Genomic DNA, 6,000 nt, shown 5'->3' on the forward strand with positions numbered 1-6,000 from the left:
GGAACAGTAAAGCTTAAATTATTGTTTTGGTCTGGGGCCCCGAGTGGCCGAGTGGTCTAAAGCGCTGTCTGTCACGAATCACTGCCATGTCACCTCTGTCTGCGTGGGTTCGAGTCTCGGGCTCGGCAAATGTGGATATGTGAGAAAGCCTGCCGGTAGCTTCTCGTGGGTCAGTGGTTCTTTCCGGGGGTTTCCCGGTTCTTCCTCCACCATTAATACTGGCCGCCATGTATAGCCTATCTTGTGCTGAAAAATGGCGTTAAACCCTATAACAATAACAATAACAATTGTTTTGGTCTGAAGTTCAGTGTCCTGATCGAGAATACACATGGCAAGAAGTGTCCTTCTTTTGTTTTCAGTCCATTTAATACATGTCAAGTTAAAAAAATCTTTTTAAAAGCCAATTTACTTATCAAACGTTTGTAATATACTGATCTGATGACCTGGTTCTGTCACATATATGCTGACTCACATGGCATCTACCTGGTCAGTTAGTGGATTACCTCGTTTTGTTAAGTATATTTAATTTATATTGTATGCTTGATTTCTGTCCATAATTGAGGGTTGTGGATAGAGTTTTTGCATACCTGACTTTTGTCATGTTTTTTCCATAACATTTTATTACGATGAAGGTCAAGTGAAATGTGCAAATACAGGCTTGGTAAACAATTATTCATTTCTGTTTTATGATGTCTATGGAATCATTTACAGCTGTGTTCAGATATAATTTTGGAGGAATTGTTTTTCCAGTTATTCATTGTAATTTCAAAGTGCTCACTTGACTTTTAAACTAAAACACCATGCATTCTGGATTGTATCATTGTGGTACATCAGGACATTCAAGACTATTTTAATTCATTCGCAACATTCTTACCTTTTGTGCTTGTGATAGGAGTCTTTTAAATTTTCACATTGTAACTTTGAGAAATAATTTTTAATGTAATCTTACTAAACTTGTTGGTTTCACTTCTTTCTGTTACATAGTTTAAGACCTAGAGTCATAACAGAAATTGGGGGCTCGTCCAGGATCTGAATTTCTTTAAAACATTTTGGAGATGTTAAAACTGCCTTTAAAATTTATATTTACTGTTTCCGAGTTTTCACTGCCACAGGTACAGATTTGAAGTTCATGTATTTGAGAAATCTTTAGTGAAACCAGCGAATATTCACAATTTTATCAAATGTGGTAACCTGTTTTAAGTCCTGCCTAGGGAGTGTTAGTCTATGAAAAAAGATGAGTTGCTTGACCTTGCCAAGACATTATGATCTTTCTGAAGTGAAAAAATAGAGAGTATTTTGATTCAGTAATTGGTGGGAAAGAAATTTAGAATGATTTTGTTTGGGATTTGATCAGTAAGTCCGTCTCTGGTTTTGAAGTAAAATATAAATGGAAAGAGAAGAACAGGTGAGGCAGATTGAAAAGAGTAGAGGGTAACACAAATAAAGAGAGCAAAATAAAAGAAATACAAATCCAGAGAGAAAACATAAAGACAGATACAGAGTAAGAAAGAAGGGAAATTCAAATGTGCTAGTGTCTGTGTGTCATTTGGATTTTTAACATAACTTTAACAATATTTTAGTCATATCGCTACAATGTTTGCAGTGTGGCAGTGTATAGTGAGGTCTAGCACTGGGGCATCATGTCGTAGACATGTAGCATGATGTCCCACCCAGTCATATTATCCTGACACCAGGCCAACCTGTCCTAACACTAACCTCTTAATGCTGAGTTCCCTGGGAGGCAGCAGTTAGTACCATTTTTATAAGTTGTGGGTATGACTTGGCTTGGGTGGTGCTCAAAACAATAACTTCACAGAATAGCTAGTGCTAGCAAAATAATGTAGTATGAAAAAAGGCAGCACAAAAGACTGCATGGAATATAACAAATCATGCAGGATTTATGTTTTATTTAGGCATAACTATTGGAGTTTCCCTGACGTGGTTTCTTTATTTCTTTCAATCTCATAAACCATCTGGAGTTTTCTAAAGCAAACTTGCAGCATATATTATGGTGGTCATTTGTCTATTAATTAGTCCAGTTTGGCAGACTAGATGAAAAATAACAAAATTAGCCTTTGGACTTAATCCTCCAAAACTGATTTGATCCAGGAGTTTGTGAGATCTGACAATACAGAGAATCAACTTGAGATTAATTTTAGGATGATGCCTATAATTAAAATGAAATAAAACATTTTAATTCGTATGTGTTGCTATTCACACTTTACAAATAGATTCTGTTTTTAAAAGCAGCTGTTCATATTTTATAATTAGCAGATTCGTTTTATAAGTAGCCATTCACACTTTATAAGCAGCCATTCACACATTATAAGCAGCAGATGCCATTCTCAAAATAGAGGTTCACACTTTATATATAAGAGATTCCATTTTTAAAGTAGATGTTCACACGTTAGAAGTAGCATATTCTATTTATAAAGTGACTGTTCACATTTTATAATTAGCAGATTCCATTTTTAAAGTAGTATTTCATATACAAGGTTTTGCGATTAATAGCTTTGTTAGGTTGTAAGACTGAGACATGAAATTCAATATGCAAGTAGTGTGCCAAAAATTTTAAAATTCCTATCATGCATAAGACATTGTCAGTGTGTACAATTATTCTAGCGCAGGTAATAACCAAAGGGTAATTCTTGGGGGGTGGGGAGATGAGCAAAACTTTTGTGGAAAATGAAAATTTTGGGGAAAGATGCTCTCAAAAATAGTCTGAAAATACACAGTATAATGGTTATCTATGGACCCTCAAATATATCTTGAAGAATTTTGGTTTTATACAGGACTATTATGGTTCTGCATGGTGTAAATTTTAGATTTGAGGGATAGGGGGTTGAAATTCGTTGTACTAATAGCTGCCAGAAAAAAACTAGTACTTGCCAAGGAAAGCAAGTGGTGTGCTATGGATTGATAGTAGACAAAGATAGCTAATGGCGTGTCAAGGATAGATAGTAGTTGACAAAGATAGCTAATGGCGTGTCAAGGATAGATAGTAGTTGACAAAGATAGCTAATGGCGTGTCAAGGATAGATAGTAGTTGACAAAGATAGCTAATGGCGTGTCAAGGATAGATAGTAGTTGACAAAGATAGCTAATGGCGTGTCAAGGATAGATAGTAGTTGACAAAGATAGCTAATGGCGTGTCAAGGATAGATAGTAGTTGACAAAGATAGCTAATGGCGTGTCAAGGATAGATAGTAGTTGACAAAGATAGCTAATGGCGTGTCAAGGATAGATAGTAGTTGACAAAGATAGCTAATGGCGTGTCAAGGATAGATAGTAGTTGACAAAGATAACTAATGGTGTGTCAAGGATAGATAGTAGTTGACAAAGATAGCTAATGGCGTGTCAAGGATAGATAGTAGTTGACAAAGATAGCTAATGGTGTGTCAAGGATAGATAGTAGTTAACAAAGATAACTAATGGTGTGTCAAGGATAGATAGTAGTTGACAAAGATAGCTAATGGTGTGTCAAGGATAGATAGTAGTTGACAAAGATAGCTAATGGTGTGTCAAGGATAGATAGTAGTTAACAAAGATAGCTAATGGCATGTCAAGGATAGATAGTAGTTGACAAAGATAGCTAATGGCGTGTCAAGGATAGATAGTAGTTGACAAAGATAGCTAATGGTGTGTCAAGGATAGATAGTAGTTGACAAAGATAACTAATGGTGTGTCAAGGATAGATAGTAGTTGACAAAGATAGCTAATGGCGTGTCAAGGATAGATAGTAGTTGACAAAGATAACTAATGGTGTGTCAAGGATAGATAGTAGTTGCCAATAATAATTGTGTGACAAGAAGAGCTAGTAGTTTCTAAGAATAGATAGTAGTTGCCAAGCTTGGATAGTTAGTCATGTGCCAAGGTTAGCTAGTAGTTTAGAAGTTGCCAAGCATAGCTAGTGGTGTGCCATGGATACATAGTAGTTGCCAAGTATAGCTAGTGGTGTGCCAAGAACAGCTAGTAGTTGCCAAGAATAGCTAGTGGTGTACCAAGAACAGATAGTAGTTGCTAAGGATATTTAGTGGTGTGCCAAGAATAGCTTGTAGTTGCCAATTATAGCTAGTGGTGTGCTAAGGTTAGCTAGTAGTTTAGTAGTTGCCAAGGATAACTAGTGGTGTGCCAAGAATAGTAGTTGCCAAGGATAGCTAGTGGTTTGCCAAGAATAACTAGTACTTGCCAAGGATAGCTAGAAGTGTGCCATGGATATCAAGTAGTTGCCAGGGATAGTTAGGGGTGTGCCAAGAATAGCTTGAGCTGTGACAAGGATAGCTTGTTGTGTGCCAGGGATAGATAGTAGTTGCCAAGGATAGCTAAAGGTGTGCCAAGAACATATGAATTTCAACCACAATCAACAAATTGTTGGCATCTGCTAATGAGAACTTAACATCTTCCAGTGCAAGTAACAAACAAAGTTGACATAAAGGGGGAAAATAGCAAATTTTGTCAAATTTAAGCCTTTGTTAAAAGACTTGTTGTTGATCTGAAAATCCTAAAACTGGATTAATAGAAGGGGAAAAAAACAGTATAATATATGTGTCAATTTTGCTTATTGGGGCTAAAATAGATTTTATAAAAAAAATATGTATTTCTTTGCAAGTGATACATTTCAAATCACACCATGGAATTTGAAATTCAAACTACCTGGAGACTACCACACACCAAGGAAGATGTGGCACGACAGGATGAATCCAAGTTAGCGTAAACTGATTAAATCATGTTTTCCCTCCACCTCAACTTTAGAAGAAAATTTTAGGGAAAAAATTCCCCCATTTTCTTTGGTGGATGGGTGAGTAGGCAGTCAGGGTGGGTAAAAATATGGTAAAGCAAAAATTATGAAAAACCAATCCCCCTCTCCTTCGTAGGTGGAGGTTACATGTTGGTTGGATGAATAGCAAAATAAAATGTTTATAACATTGAAAATGAAAATGAGAAATTGAGAAATAAAGATTTTGTAATTATGTAAATATTAAAGACTGAATTGGTAATGGGGTTGAGATGTTTAGTCACGGAATGTTACTGATATATACATTTTATTTTCTCAAAATGCAAGTATGGAAATGTCTATTTTCAAAGATTCCAACTGAAAAACATCTATTTTTTCAAAATCTAAATCAGACAGATTAAATAAAAGACTTTAAATAGTTTGTACATGAAAACAAAATAACTATTCCCACCACAAAAAAGGCAGTGGGTGGAAGCAAATCTCTCTCCCCCAAACAAATGTTTTTTCAGGTAAAGCAAAGTTTAGTCACAAATGCACTGCCATGCATCTTATTGTTGATCTGGAGAATTATTGCTTTAGGTAGATAGATAATTGGGTGGGATAAACAGAATATCTTTTTAGTATACTTAAAATAAATCTATCATTCATTTTAAACATAGATGCTTTTTTGTGTCTTTTCTACTGCCCTCCATTTCAAAATTATAAATATGCATACATCCAGTATGACTCTCAGTACTGGGGTTGGTTGGTGGGTAGGGAATGTAAATGTGGACCATTCAGCTGCTTACTGGAATAAAATAGAAAAATGTTATGTTGGGAATGCATCATCACTCTGATGGTATGGGAAAATGTCATGTTTGTAATGCGTCATCGCTGAGGGTATGGAAAAATGTCATGTTTGTAATGCGTCATCGCTCTGAGGGTATGGAAAAATCTCATGATTGTAATGTATCATTACTCTGATGGTATGGAAAAATGTCATGTTTGTAATATATCATCATGAGCTAAATCACATATTCTAATGACGTTATTTGCTTTCCTTTGAACAGCCGCTCAGTTTACAATTACAGCTTTAGAGAACTAATTTGGCAAGAAATAAGAGTTCTATATGCAGCGGTTTGCATAACTAAGAATTAAGAATAAATAAAAGTCAAGGTTAGGACATTTACTAAAGTTTAAAATGTCGCTAAACCCTACAGCAACAACAACACACAAATGACAAAGTCACATTTTTGTGTATTCATTTAAAGAAAAATAACAACAGC

The sequence above is a fragment of the Sinohyriopsis cumingii genome, chromosome 7, assembly GCF_028554795.1.
Source record: "Sinohyriopsis cumingii isolate HCF-2022 chromosome 7, ASM2855479v2, whole genome shotgun sequence".
NCBI lineage: Eukaryota > Metazoa > Mollusca > Bivalvia > Unionida > Unionidae > Sinohyriopsis > Sinohyriopsis cumingii.